The 13,519-nt window shown below is 37.1% G+C and overlaps 1 long non-coding RNA gene across 14 annotated transcripts in view; it reads right to left on the bottom strand.

The window, feature by feature from the left end:
* The window catches only part of LOC141410952 (uncharacterized), a 96,893-nt gene that overhangs the window by 45,541 nt on the left and 37,833 nt on the right, over positions 1-13,519 (bottom strand). For 5 of the 14 annotated variants that reach the window (XR_012435771.1, XR_012435772.1, XR_012435776.1 and 2 more), the window contains exons 2-4: positions 9,245-9,446; positions 7,551-7,862; positions 262-363 (exon numbers count right to left, since the gene is read on the bottom strand). This is a non-coding gene — a long non-coding RNA (uncharacterized lncRNA). The other 9 variants (XR_012435773.1, XR_012435775.1, XR_012435779.1 and 6 more) reach the window with 3 other exon arrangements.

The following is a 13,519-nucleotide window of genomic DNA, read 5'->3' as shown; positions in this document are numbered from 1 at the left end:
ACAGTTAATAAATAGACCCTATAGTTCAGTGTCTAAATGAGATTGAAATTTATTTTCTTTTCAGTTAACTGTCCACAGCAGATAGGCAAGCTCTGCTTCACAAAATTATCCAGGGATCCAGGCTAGAAAGTCAGCTCTGCCACCCTCCACTGTGAATTCAACAGTTGCTCCATCACCACTATTTCCAGTCACATGGAAGGAAAGAGAGTTGGATGCCTAGCAGCAACTTCTTTAAACAGTTGATGTGAAAGTCACACTTACATGGCAAGATCAGCTGGTTTTCAGACATGCTCTCATTGCCCTCGCCTACCCTGGTGTGTCATCATTCACTAGAATCTGGATTTCGTATTGCTGTACTTTTGCCTAAAACAAGCATGTAATGCAGAAATTATGCATTCATGTATAAATAACCATATATGTAGAATATATATAATTTCTATTACCCTGAAAGTAATTTAGCTAATGAATACTTAGAACTTTTATTACTTTCCTCTCAAAGCTAAAAACACCTTCAAGACCCCCATTCACTTATTCATATGCTTATTCATTCAGCAATATTCATTGAATGTCAATGCCTGGGAATATTAATGAAGCACAATACTTGACCTCAAGAGATTCAGTGTCTCAGTTGGATGGGAGAGGGACAAACATCACAACATAATGCAAGACAGAGTGAAAGATGTGATATTAATGTAGATATAAATAAGTGCAGAAGATGAGGGCTGTTTGGTGCAGAGAGAATGAGGAACACTTTGTGGGGAAAACCACTGAAATACTTGAACCTTGGTTTGAATTCTAAAGATCAATGAAGAATATTTGAGCCCCTGAGAAAAGTCATGAATAGCTGGGTGTTCTTGGCTAGTTTAGGGTGTCAAATAGTCTAGAAGATGCACTCAATAGAAGGAGAAAGGAAAATACAAGGTTAAAAGACAGCAAAATTGTAAAAAGCTTCTAATATGGAGTAAAGTATCATTGGATGAGAAAAAGCTGAAGGTCCTTGAGAGAGGGGTAGGCATGAATGGCAGTGAGTTTTAGGAAGTGCTCTGGTGAGCACATGGATAATAAGAAGCAGTTAAGTTCAATGACTGTCGATGCATGGTCTCTGAAGTGAATCCTGTTCCCTGACACCTGTGATGGTGAGCAAGCAATTTGCTCACCATGTGCCTTGTGTTCCTCATACATGAAATTGGGTTGATAACAATACCTAGTTTCTAGGGTTTTGTGATAATTAAATGAAGTCCTAGTGAAGGGTTTAAAACAGTGCCTGACATTTTTTGAAGTCATAAATAATCATATATAAACATATTTATGTTGGAAAGAAATGGGAACAAAGTAAGAAATAATATACCTATTTTTAGTTGGGTGTGGTGGTACATATCTGTAATCCCAGAACTCAGGCAGCCAAGGAAGGTGCATTGAGAGTTGGAGGCCAGCCTGGGGTACACGGTGAGACCTTATATCAAAGAAAAAAAGAAAGAAAGACCTAATTTGTTCTAGGCCTCTGAAGGGCAATTGAGGACAGGAGCAAGGGATCTAGAAAGATTCCCTGGAGTCCAATCCCAGGTAAATTCCTTCTTAATCTTTCTAAGCTTCTTTTTCCTTCTCTGCAAATTAGAAGTAATAACACTACCAATTTCATAAAGTTTTGAGGGATTTAATAAGATAACACATGCAAAGTCCTCATCAAAAATCCTAGCATCTAGTGATCACTCACAAAAGAGTAGTTTTTATTTTCAAAAATGATTCACTGAAGGGATTTTGTAATCTCATAACTCTTTACCCCTGGAACTCCTGGTTTTTTACTGTAGCTTTTTTATTATCATACTATTGTTGTACTGGGGATGCACTGTCATATTTACAAAAGTGCTTATTCACTACCTTCGTCATTCTCCTTTATCCCTTCGCCCATTCTTAGAATAGTTACAACAGGTTTCATTTTTCCATTTCATATACGAGTACATAATATTTCTATCATATTCACCCTTCTTTCCTTATATCTTCCCCCCTGCCACTGGTTTCAACCCCCAGGCAGGACCTTTTATACTTTCTTGTCCTCCCTTTTTGAAAGATGTTATTTTTGTTTAAGATATCTTTACAGTGAGTTTCATTATGAAATTTCCATGTATAGATGTATTATATTTTAAATTAGTTCATCCTCCCCCATTTTTCTCCCTGTTACCTTAGTCTTATAATGGTGATATCAACAAGTTTAAAAATTCTATATTCATTCTTGTATAGAAAGTTCATCAACCATATTCACCTTCTTTTCTTCCTTCTTTTACTCTCTTGCTCTAGGTAGTGACCTCCTATTAGTGTGATCTATTTTTCATTCTTATCCTTTGTTGTTTAGGTGCCTGTTTGTAGTTCAGTGAGATTTTTGCCTTGGTATTATGCCTGAACATGCATTGTACTTAAGTCCATGTAACCCCTTTTCACTGTACTTCATTGCCCTTTTTCCCTTACCATGTGTTGTTTAACAGTTTTCAGTGTGTTTCCTTTTGTCTTGTTCCTACACAGATGTAATGTACTTCATTATTATTTGCTATCTTCCTTTCCTTCTTTTCCCTTTCCCTTGGTCTCCTCTACCAGTCCCACTTTTGGATACGTGCTCTGCATATAACTCCTGGTCTTTTCCATACAACTGACAGTGCAAAGAGCACAAACACTGTAGCAGGTAAAATTGAAATAAATTCTTGTTCTGTCCTTTAGAACAGTGTAAACTTAGGCACTTTTTTCTCAAACTATGACCATCCTGTTTCCTCCTGAGACAATTTTAATACTTCTTACCTCAAAAGGTTGTTGTGAAGATTCCATACAATAATTTTTATTATCATATTACTGTTGTACTAGGGTACATTGTGGCATTTACAAAAGTTCTTACAATATATGATAGTTGAATTCACCCCTTCCATCATTCTCCTTTATCCCTTCCTCCCTTCATTCCTAGAATAGTTTCATCATGTCTCATTCCATAAAACAATTTATGTAAAGTGGCCAGACTGATGTACCTTAAGCACATAATAGAAGTTAAATTCCCTAGTGTTTTCATCTCCAGCTTCCTCTCACACCTGCTCTGAGATGTATGATCACATAACCTAATCCTGGTTATGTCTAGCCTTACAAAGATTGGCCAGAAGCTCATTTCAGGTGTGAGCAGGAGAATAAGCACTATTTTGAATCATGACATGTGAGTTCAGATAGAGAATGACAAGAGTAGAGCCAAACCAATCCTACTCCTTCACTCTACAAGCCTCTTCTTACCTGAACCTCACTAACGGCTAACCAAAGCTAGCCACAGACCACTAAGAAGTGGGTGAGCCTTTGCAGAAATTAGTCCCAAGCCCTGTCCCTGGCTCCCTGGGTAAGGGTGGAAGGGGAGGCAAAGACACAACTGCAAGGTAAGACAGATGGCCCTGGTGACAGACAGAGAGATAAACTCACACCTCCCATAATCCCTAAACTCAATGTGAGGATTTGGTAAGATGGTGACTATTCTGGTGTGGAAGGCTAGCTTCAATGAAGAAAGACATTCTGCTACTCCTTTTATCTCAGATGGCTATGGAAAGATGTCATACTGAGAGAGGGGCTATTATTTGGGACTGAGCTCCTCTAAGGGTTTGCAAACAAGGGAAAATCATGGCTCAGAGAGTCTTGGGACCCCCTGCTACAGGGCCTGAGTGGGAAACAGCCACAGAGGTGGTTATAGAGGAGGAAAATTTCTGACAGGGACCTGCAGAGACGTTCAAGCACCAGGGAGCTCCAGCAAAGAAGGGCACAGCGGTTGGAGGCCCCACCCTCCTTATTAAGGAGCAAGTCCCATTGCCTATCACAGTAGACATAGCATTGGGCCTTTGACTGGCACATTATTTGGCCCCCCGGTCTTCCTCCTGGCTACAAGTGTTGGGTGCCAGGTAGGTCTGCAAGCCCTAAGCCCACACCCTCTAATCATGTGACTTCCAAAGCCTCCTTTCCCACAGGGAGGTGAATCTGGGCAGGGTCAGAAAGCACTGGAGCCCAGTTCCTAAAAGAGCATTCCAGTGTATGTTTGCTGCCAGCTAGGTCTGAGGGGCCTGAGGCCTTCTGAATCACTGGGGAAGGTCTAAAAGCACTGAGTCCAGGAGGAGGCAGAGCATCTAGGTCCCTAGGTTCTTACCCTGCCAGTGCAGAACCAGTCCTCTCTTTGCTCCCCCACCTCAAGGGTCATCCTTAGGCTTGGATGCTTGCTGCCCCTCAGTATACAAGCTGGGGGGCTTGTGGAGAAATGGAGAATCTTCCCAGTCCACAGGCTCCTTGTGGCTAGTAGTGACTCCCAGTACATAGAGAAAGGAAGTTTCTAGAATGAATGGAGCTCAAAAGTGGACAACCAACCCTTCTGTAAGAGGCTCCAACAAGTTTTCCTTAATTTGAGCAATGTTGGGGGTCAGGGCCGGTACCCTAAGCACATGGGTGAATGCTTTGTTACTGAGCGATACTTAGTCCGGTGGAGATAGACAGAACGTCAATCTTGCCACCACACTGTCCAGCCAGAACAATGAGAATACCCTACTGAAAGAATGTGATTAAAATGTCCAGTCAATGACTGGGTCTCAAATGCACAGATCTCAATGCAAAAAGACAAAAAATATGAAAAGCTCAGGCAGCATGATTACTCCAAAACTTAATTCTACAGTAACAAACCCTAATGATAGTGAAGTGGATGAATGAAATCCGAAGAATTAAAAGAAGTAATTGTAAGAACGATAGATGAGATCAAAGTGGACATGAATAAATATCTAAATTCCAAAATAATTAAAATAAAGAGATGAATGAATAAATAAAGCAAGGCAGAATATGAAAGTAGAATTCAATAAAGATATATAAATTCTGAAAAAAAATGAAATAGAATTCAAGAAATGAAAGTCTCAATAAATGAAATATAAAACTCAGTTTAGAGTCTCTCCAGGAGTCTGGATCAAATTGAAGACAGAATATCGGAGCTTGAAAACAAGGTAGATGTATTAGAACATTGAGATGAAGATAAAGAAAAAAATAAAGATGTACAAATGGAACATGCAAGACTTTGGTACATCATTAAAACACCAAACCTACGAATGATGGGTGTAAATGAAGGAAAGTTACAAGCTAAGGGCATAGAAAACATACTTGTTAAGATAGCAACAGAAACAAATCACGAGAAAGAGATGGTCATCCAGGTATAGGGGACTTTTAGAACTCTAAACACACAAGATAAGTAAAGAACCTCCCAATGCACATTATACTTAAAACAGGCATAGAGAATAAGAAAAAAATACTGAAAGCTGCAAGAGAGAAAATCCAAGTCACCTACAAATCCAAACCCATCAGAAAAATATATTTCTCTATAGAAATTTTAAAAGCAAGGAGGGCATGGAATGATGACTGAAAGATGATAACTGCCAACCTAGAGTACTGTATTCAGCAGCAAAACTATCCTGCAAAATTGAAGGAGAAATGAAAACCTTCCATGACAAACAAAACTAAAGTTATTCATGACCATTAGGCAAGTGTTACATTCTACACATAGAAAAGGCAAATAAATACAACCATGAAAATGCAGTAAAGAAAAAAATCTCACTACACAAGTACATAAGCAAATGAGTAAGGAAAAATCAAGCACTACAAAAACAACAACATGGCATAAATTACTACATACTTTTCAGTAGTAACTCTGAATGTTAATGGTCTCAGTTCTCCAATCAACACATCATCTGGCAGATTAGATTAAAAAACAAAACACAGCCATTTGTTACCTACAAGAAATGTACATCACTTGCAAAAATAGTACAGGCTTAGAGTGAAAGCCCAGAAGAAACAAGGAATAGAAGGGATGTAATCCAACATAATAAAGACTGTAAACAATACACCTATAGCCAGCATCATACTAAATAAGGAAAGTCTGAAACCACTTCTTCTAAAGTGAGGAAGTAGAGTCCGGTATCACTGCCTCCACTCTTGTTCAATGAGTGCTTGAATTCTTAGAGCAAAAAGGCAAGAGAATGAAATGAAAGGCATACAAATAGGAAAGGAAAAATTGAAATTATCATATTTGTAAATGATATGATCCTAGGCTTAAAATGTACTCCACCAAAAAACTCTTAGATCTGATAAATGCTTTCATCAAAATAGCAGGATACAAAATCAACATATAAAAATCAATAGTTTTTGTATATGTCAATAGCAAACAGGATGAGAAAGAAATTAGGAAAACAATCTGATTCAAAAAAGCCTCAAAAAGATTACATAGCTTGGCATAAACCTAACTAAGGAAGGGAAAGACCTCTACAATGAAAGCTATATAATCTTGAAGCAAGAAATTGAAGATAACAGAAGACTGAAAGACCTCTCACATTCATAGATTGGCAGAATTAATACTGTGAAAATAGTTATACTACTGAAAGCAGTCTAGAGAGTCAATGCAATCTCCATTAAATTCCAATAACATTTTTCACCGAACAGGAAAATCAATTTGAAAATCCATATGACCCCAAATAATCAAATAAAAATACCAAGGTTGGAGGTGTAATACCTAACTTCAAATTGTTCAAAAGGCCATAGTAACAAAAACAGCATGGTGTGGGACGAAAACAGAGCACAATAGAAGATCCAATGGAATAGAAGATCCAGAAATAACTCTGCACTGCCATATGATTTTTTGACAAATGCACCCAAAACATACAATGGAAAAGAGACAGCCTCTTCAACAAATGTTGGGAAACTCAGTATCACATGTAGAAGACTAAAACTACATCCTCATTCTGAACAAAAATCAAAATGGATCAAAGACCTGAATCTTTGAAACTACTAGAGGAAAACATAGGCATAGGTAATGTCTTTCTGGATAGAACTCCAATTGCTCAGGAAATAGGAGCAAGAATTGACAAATAGGGTTGCATTATGTTACAATGCTTCTGCATAGCAAAGGAAATAATTGTCAGAATCAAGAGATAGCCTACAGAATGGGAGATAATCTGTACAAGCTATCCATCTAACAAGCAATTAATATCTGCAACACATTAAGTGTTCAAAAAATTAAATACCAAAAGAACAAACAATCCAATTAATAAATGCACAAATGAATTGGACAGACAGTTCTCAAAAGATGACATACAAATGGGCAACAGATAAATAAAGAAATATTCAACATCCTTAGCTCTAAAGGAAATGCAAATCAAAATGACACTGAGATTCTATCTTATCCCAGTAAGAATGGCAATCTTCAAGAAAACAAGCAACAAATGTATGAAAATAGAATAATGAAACACATTTAGATTGTTTTAAAAAACAGGAAAGGGGGTAGGAAAGAGTGATAAAGTGGTGAATTTTATCAGAGAATATTACATGCATGTATGGAAATATCTCAGTGGAAGGCCTATGTACACAAATAATAAAAAAGATTAAATGAAATAATTTAAAATGTTTACCACAGATAATCTTTGTATAAACTTTAGCTGTTCACTAATTTTATTTAAAAAGTAATACATCACACACATAAATCTTTAAATCCTAAAACATTAAAAGTAAATATTACTTACAACCCAATTTATTCACACTTTGCTTGAGAATGATCTGAGAGAAAACTGAGAAATGTGTGTTGGTCCGGGAGATGAGTGAAGGTCCCTCCTAGGAGCAAAGTAGGCCTCTTCTTTGTAGGCTCATTTATCTGCATTCCTCATGGTCACAATTTCTTCTAATTGCTTAATACTTTGGAATGAACCAAGATTATGTGGCATGATACACCTAGAAATGTAGATTCTTCTGAAAAATCATTGAATTTAGGAACTATGATGCTCAAATATTTTTCTCCATTTACCGAGGGTTGCAAACTTGTCTTCTCTATAAACCAGCTGCAGAAAGAGAGAAAATGTTAGAAAAGTGCTTTGATTTGACTTTATGTATGTTTTCAATGCCTTATTTATAGTAGAACTCTATTTCAATGTCTTTCTTTGCTCCCAAGGGGAGCAAAGAGCCAATCCCCAGAGAATATGCCTGGAGAATTAACAGTTTAATCCCAGTCTTCTATAGTGATCTCCACCCACAAGCCTAGATACTTTAGTAGTAAAATGTAGTTTAAATTCTAGTTTGAGAGTAGCTAGACAGAAAATTAGGCACATAGTTAAATTTCTGAAAATTAAGTTTCAGAAAGTTAGTGGGAAGAGTAAGTGAAATACTATTTGTGTAAAATTTGTGGCATTTTATCCACTAAATAGTAGCTATTAAGTGTCTAGCAACTATGGGACAGAAGGAAGAGTGGTTTTCTCAATGGTAACTAGTAACTGCCAACAGTTAACATGTGTTGAATACTTTACATATAGTAACACAGCTAATCCTCACAACAGCCGGAAAAGTTGGGTAATGTTATTTTCTCTCTTTATAAGGAGGCTATTGTTTTTTTCAGTACCGGGATTTGAACTCAAGGCCTACACCTTGAGCCACTCCCTGATCCCTTTTTGTGGTGGGTTTTTCTGAGATACAGTTCCATGACCAATTTGCCCAGGCTGGATTTGAAACATGATCTTCCTGATCTCTGCCTCCTGAGTAGCTAGGATTACAGGCATGAGCCACTGGCATGGGGCAGTTAATAAAGTGTGAAATTTAGTTTGGAGTAATCATGGAGTGCTTTAAAAATCAAATGTTTGTATTATAAAACTTCTCTCTCTCTCTCTCTCTCTCTCTCTCTCTCTCTCTCTCTCTCTCTCTCTCTCTCTCTCTCTCTCCTTCTCCCCTGCTCTACCCCCTCTAGACTCTGAGCTCTTCAACAACAAAAACCATACCTGTGTGTTCCCATTTACCTGGTTTACGTGCTGTACATATAATTATATAATAAATGTCTCCCAACTATCTGTCTTAGTAGAGGTACAAATTGGTACTGCAATAAACCTAGAAAATCACTTCATTTAAGATTGTGGCTACAAAGAAATGATTTGATTTTTGTCCTCTGCAGTATATATTTTCACACTTGGAGATCAGAGTTCCATAGTGATTTTTTTTTTCATTTTTCTTTTATTATTCATATGTGCATACAAGGCTTGGTTCATTTCTCCCCCCTGCCCCCACCCCCTCCCTTACCACCCACTCCACCCCCTCCCGCTCCCCCCCCCTCAATACCCAGCAGAAACTATTTTGCCCTTATCTCTAATTTGTTGTAGAGAGAGTATAAGCAATAATAGGAAGGAACAAGGGTTTTTGCTGGTTGAGATAAGGATAGCTATACAGGGCATTGACTCACATTGATTTCCTGTGCGTGGGTGTTACCTTCTAGGTTAATTCTTTTTGATCTAACCTTTTCTCTAGTTCCTGGTCCCCTTTTCCTATTAAGGTCTCCATCTTTTTGTTTTTAGTGTTCTCCTGGGTATTAAGGATTATGCTGTCACTTCTGGATCCCAGCTAGTGATTTAGTGTTTCCATCACTTTCTGTTGGTTCCATGTGCCTACGGAATCAAGGACAAGTAGTTCATTCCTTTCATCTGGTTTTGCTCAAGGCCTGTGTCCACATACTAAGTCAAGTCAAACTCACAGAACATTGAGCCAACTATCAGACAGCAGAAATAATCAGGCATCAACCACAGTCTGAAGAGCATGGTTAAGTGGCCACAAACATGGCAAGAGTCAGACACATTGGGATTTATAGTCATTGAGCTGTAAGCAATGTAGGAGGATGCCTCCTAGTAAAAAGTCCTCATACTACATTTTTTTTCTACATTAAGAAATCAGAAAAAGCAAATGTCAAAGAACATTTAAATTCATTATAATAAATTTGTTTGAATCACTTTAAAATTGCCTTTAAAAAACATTTCTTAAACTTAGTGAATTGCCTTGAGACATCTCAGGGACAAGTGAGGGACTAAGTGACTTTTGTCTAATATTTGTTTTCTAATTATATGAATATTTTTAAAAAATGACATTCTGACATAACTTAAAAACTGTATGTGTAATTGGTCTGTGGCTTAAGATAGTTAACCTTCAAGTCATCATTTTATTGGCTTATAGAATTGCTAAGTTGTTCAGGAATGTGTTTTGATATTGCAACAGAAACATGGAGAGGTTAGTAAAGTCATACTTTCCTTTAGGCTTTTACTCTTCAGTAGTATAAGATCACCTTAAAGATGTACTGCCTATGCTAATACTTGCCAATAAATATTTCTTTTGAAATAAGTATCCAACCTTTTGTAGGGAGCACCTTTGATAGACTTTTGCAAGAACTATCAATGTTTATCTGTCTCTTTTACTGCATTGTTTTAAGTCTTAACAGAATTTTGAAATAAATGGTGATCAAATATTGATTTTTTTACAGTATAATAGAAAATTTGAAATTCTATAAAGCTTATTACACATTTTATGTTAGAAAGTTCCAAAAGTAATGCATCACACTCCTAGGACTATAAAGAGAAGAAGCTATTCAGGTAAGAATAATATTCATTGCTGAGCATCAGCTTTACATTATAAGTTACATTAGAGATAGTGGAATTTAGATATCCCACTATGACCATGGCAACTTGAAATCAAGATATTCTACATCTCACTTTCGAATGTGTGTGCGTGTGTATGCACACACGAGTGTAGTGATTAGGTGGCTGAGAGTAATTCAAGCTGACTAACAAGGACATAAGTACATAAGTAGAGAATGTGCTCTTAAATATGAACACCAGTTTCCTGACTGTCTAAAGATGCATGCCCAGCTACCAGTACAGAATAAGAAGGAATAGTGCTAATAAAAAGAGAAGCTAATAATCCATTTTGGAAGGGAACACTCTCTACATCTATTCTGTGAAAAAAATAGACAAATATGGAAACCAAAAATTAGGTTATATATTCTGCAGATTTTTTAAAGAGAATATTCATTAAGAACATGCAAGACATATTTGAGCTTCCTAAAATCAAAGATGACCTGTGGCTTCCTAGGATTTTCAAAGCATTGTGCCAAATCTCAGTCAAGATAATCAGATCACCTATCTGAACTTCAAGGAGTCAGCATGGATTTTATAAAGATGGAATTTACTGGCACCATGGTTAGATGAAACCAGGTAATATAAGAGACAATGAAAAAAGCATTTCCTCACAGAAGTGCAACACATGGAAACATAATTGCTGGAAGCTAAGGTACGTTACTCCTCTCCTTGTAACATGAAATATGGATACCCCTACCCACAGCAGAGAGCAGTAAGAACTGAGGTCTGTGGAACAATCAAAAAATATATAGATAGGCCAGGCATGGTGGAACACATCTGTAATCCCAGACCCTTGGGAAGTAGAGATCTGTAGGATCACAGCTCAAGGCTAGCCTGAGCAAAAATTAGTGAGACCTCATCTCAACCAACAGGACAAGAATTGTGGCATGCACCTGTCATTCCAACTTTCAAGGAGGTATTGGTAAGAGGGTGGTAGTCCCAGGTCAGCCCTAAGCAAAAATGTGAGACCCTATCAGAAAAATAACTAAAGCAAAAAAAAAAAAAAAAAGAGCTGAGAACATGGCTCAAGTGGTAGAACACCTGCCTAGCAAGTGTGAGGTCCTTGAATTAGTGCATATTTATTAATCCTGGCATAAATTTTGGTTCAATGGATAAAAATTTCAGTCCATGATCCAGGTATATAAGAAACACATCTGTTTTTCTGTAGCTCAGATCAATTCCTATTTTAAATCTTATTTTACCAAGACAACAGTCTGTGTTGAGATTTAGATCTTTCCTTTTCAAAGGATTATTTTTGAATTATACAGAACTGAAATTGTGGGAGTGTTCCTCTGAACATCATCTGTTTTTGACCTTCACAGAGATATACACATTTTTTCTATGTGTCTGAACTCCTTAGGTACCATGACTTTCTCCATACTTCCACAGGAAGTTATATATTATGCTTCTCCCATGCTACTGCATAGCATGGGAAGTTCTGCGAGGCCATTTTGGGGTTCCACTGCTCAACTTCTCTAGTGAATTGCTTTTGTCAGTTCCCACAGATATAGCTACAGGTTAATCATTTACTTAGCACATTATTCTGAAAGAAGGAACATAGGGGCCTCTTTCTGGAAGCCACCAATATCCATGCCATCATGATTTTTCCCTTCAATTCACATTGCTTCCTGCTCCAAAATCTGTTCTTGTCTCACAATAGTGTTTCTCACCCTCAGAGCTATTGACTTCTTGGACCAGATAACGTGATGCGGGGGCTATATTGTATGCTGCAGGATCTTTTGCAACATCTTTGGCCTCTATCCAATAGATAGAAGCAACATCTCCCCTCCCCAAGTCATAGCTATGAAAAATGTCTCTGGACTTCGCCAAATGTTCTGTGGGGGAAGGGGACAAATCAGTTCAGTTTAAAACCACTATTCTATAAGAAGTCCCTTTGTCAAACCTCACATCTTTCAAGTCTTTGTTCAAGCTCTAAATTCTTGCAATGCTCTGAGGAGTTATTCTATCACATCAGGTCCTTTTTCTTTTGCATTTCAATATATAAAATGAGGAGATGGGAGAATATAAGGAAAGGGTGTAAGAGGGTGAATATCATTACATTTTCCACATAAATGGAAAAATGAGACCTGTTGAAACTGTTCCAAGAATGGAGGAAAGGAAGATAAAGGAGAATGATGGAAGGAGTGAATTCAACTATGATATATTGTAAGAACTTTGTAAATGTCACAGTGTTCCCCCAGTACAACAGTAAAAAATGAAAAAATACTTCCATAATAGCACTACTTTTTCATGACTTGTAAATAAATCCCTGCCTGCTAAGTAAATGAATAAGAGAGCTAGCATGAAAACCCCACAAGAACTATTATATTGTTTCACTAATTACTGTTTAAAAGTGGATGAGAGCTAATAAAACATCCTTAGTATTGACAGGTAAACAACTGATTCTTTCTTTATTAATTGACAAGCTTAAAATTACTATAAAGTATTTTAGAAATTTGAAACAGTAGAAAACAATATAATATTTAGCAGCATCTTCACCATCCTCTTTGGAAACTAAATTGTTACTACTAGAGTTGAAGCCCCTGAGAACCGACCCTTCCTGATTACATTCCAGGTATAACCAGCTGTTCTGTTGAACTTGGTGATGAGAAATATACAATCACATTGAAGTTCTCGCTGCTGGGCTACCATAGTACCTATGCAACTACTCCAATATTCAATGCTTTGGATCTTACTATTGGTAGGATACATTCTCAAACTCAAAAATATTGAAAGAGATTTATAATAATGAGCTTTGGCCTATTCAAAATGAAAAATCTGCTAATGTTTTGATAAAATAGAGAATGACTCAAAATAACCATTCAAAATAGTTAGCTGTTTCTCTGAGGTATAAGTTAACTCCAGTTCCCTTCTTTAGATCTTACTTACATACTCCTTACCTCATTATTCCAGCTGCCCAAAGGAGGAGGAAAATATCTTCGGTTAAAATTTATCGGTTACAAATCTCTCAATTCCCTGTATTTTTTTCTTTTCTCACTGCTTTTTTCACATTGTTCTTTGATGTAAATCATATTATGGCTTTAACACAAGCTTTT

The sequence above is a fragment of the Castor canadensis genome, chromosome 9 (genome assembly GCF_047511655.1).
Source record: "Castor canadensis chromosome 9, mCasCan1.hap1v2, whole genome shotgun sequence".
Taxonomy (NCBI): domain Eukaryota; kingdom Metazoa; phylum Chordata; class Mammalia; order Rodentia; family Castoridae; genus Castor; species Castor canadensis.
This window is presented reverse-complemented; position numbering and strand designations above follow the sequence as displayed.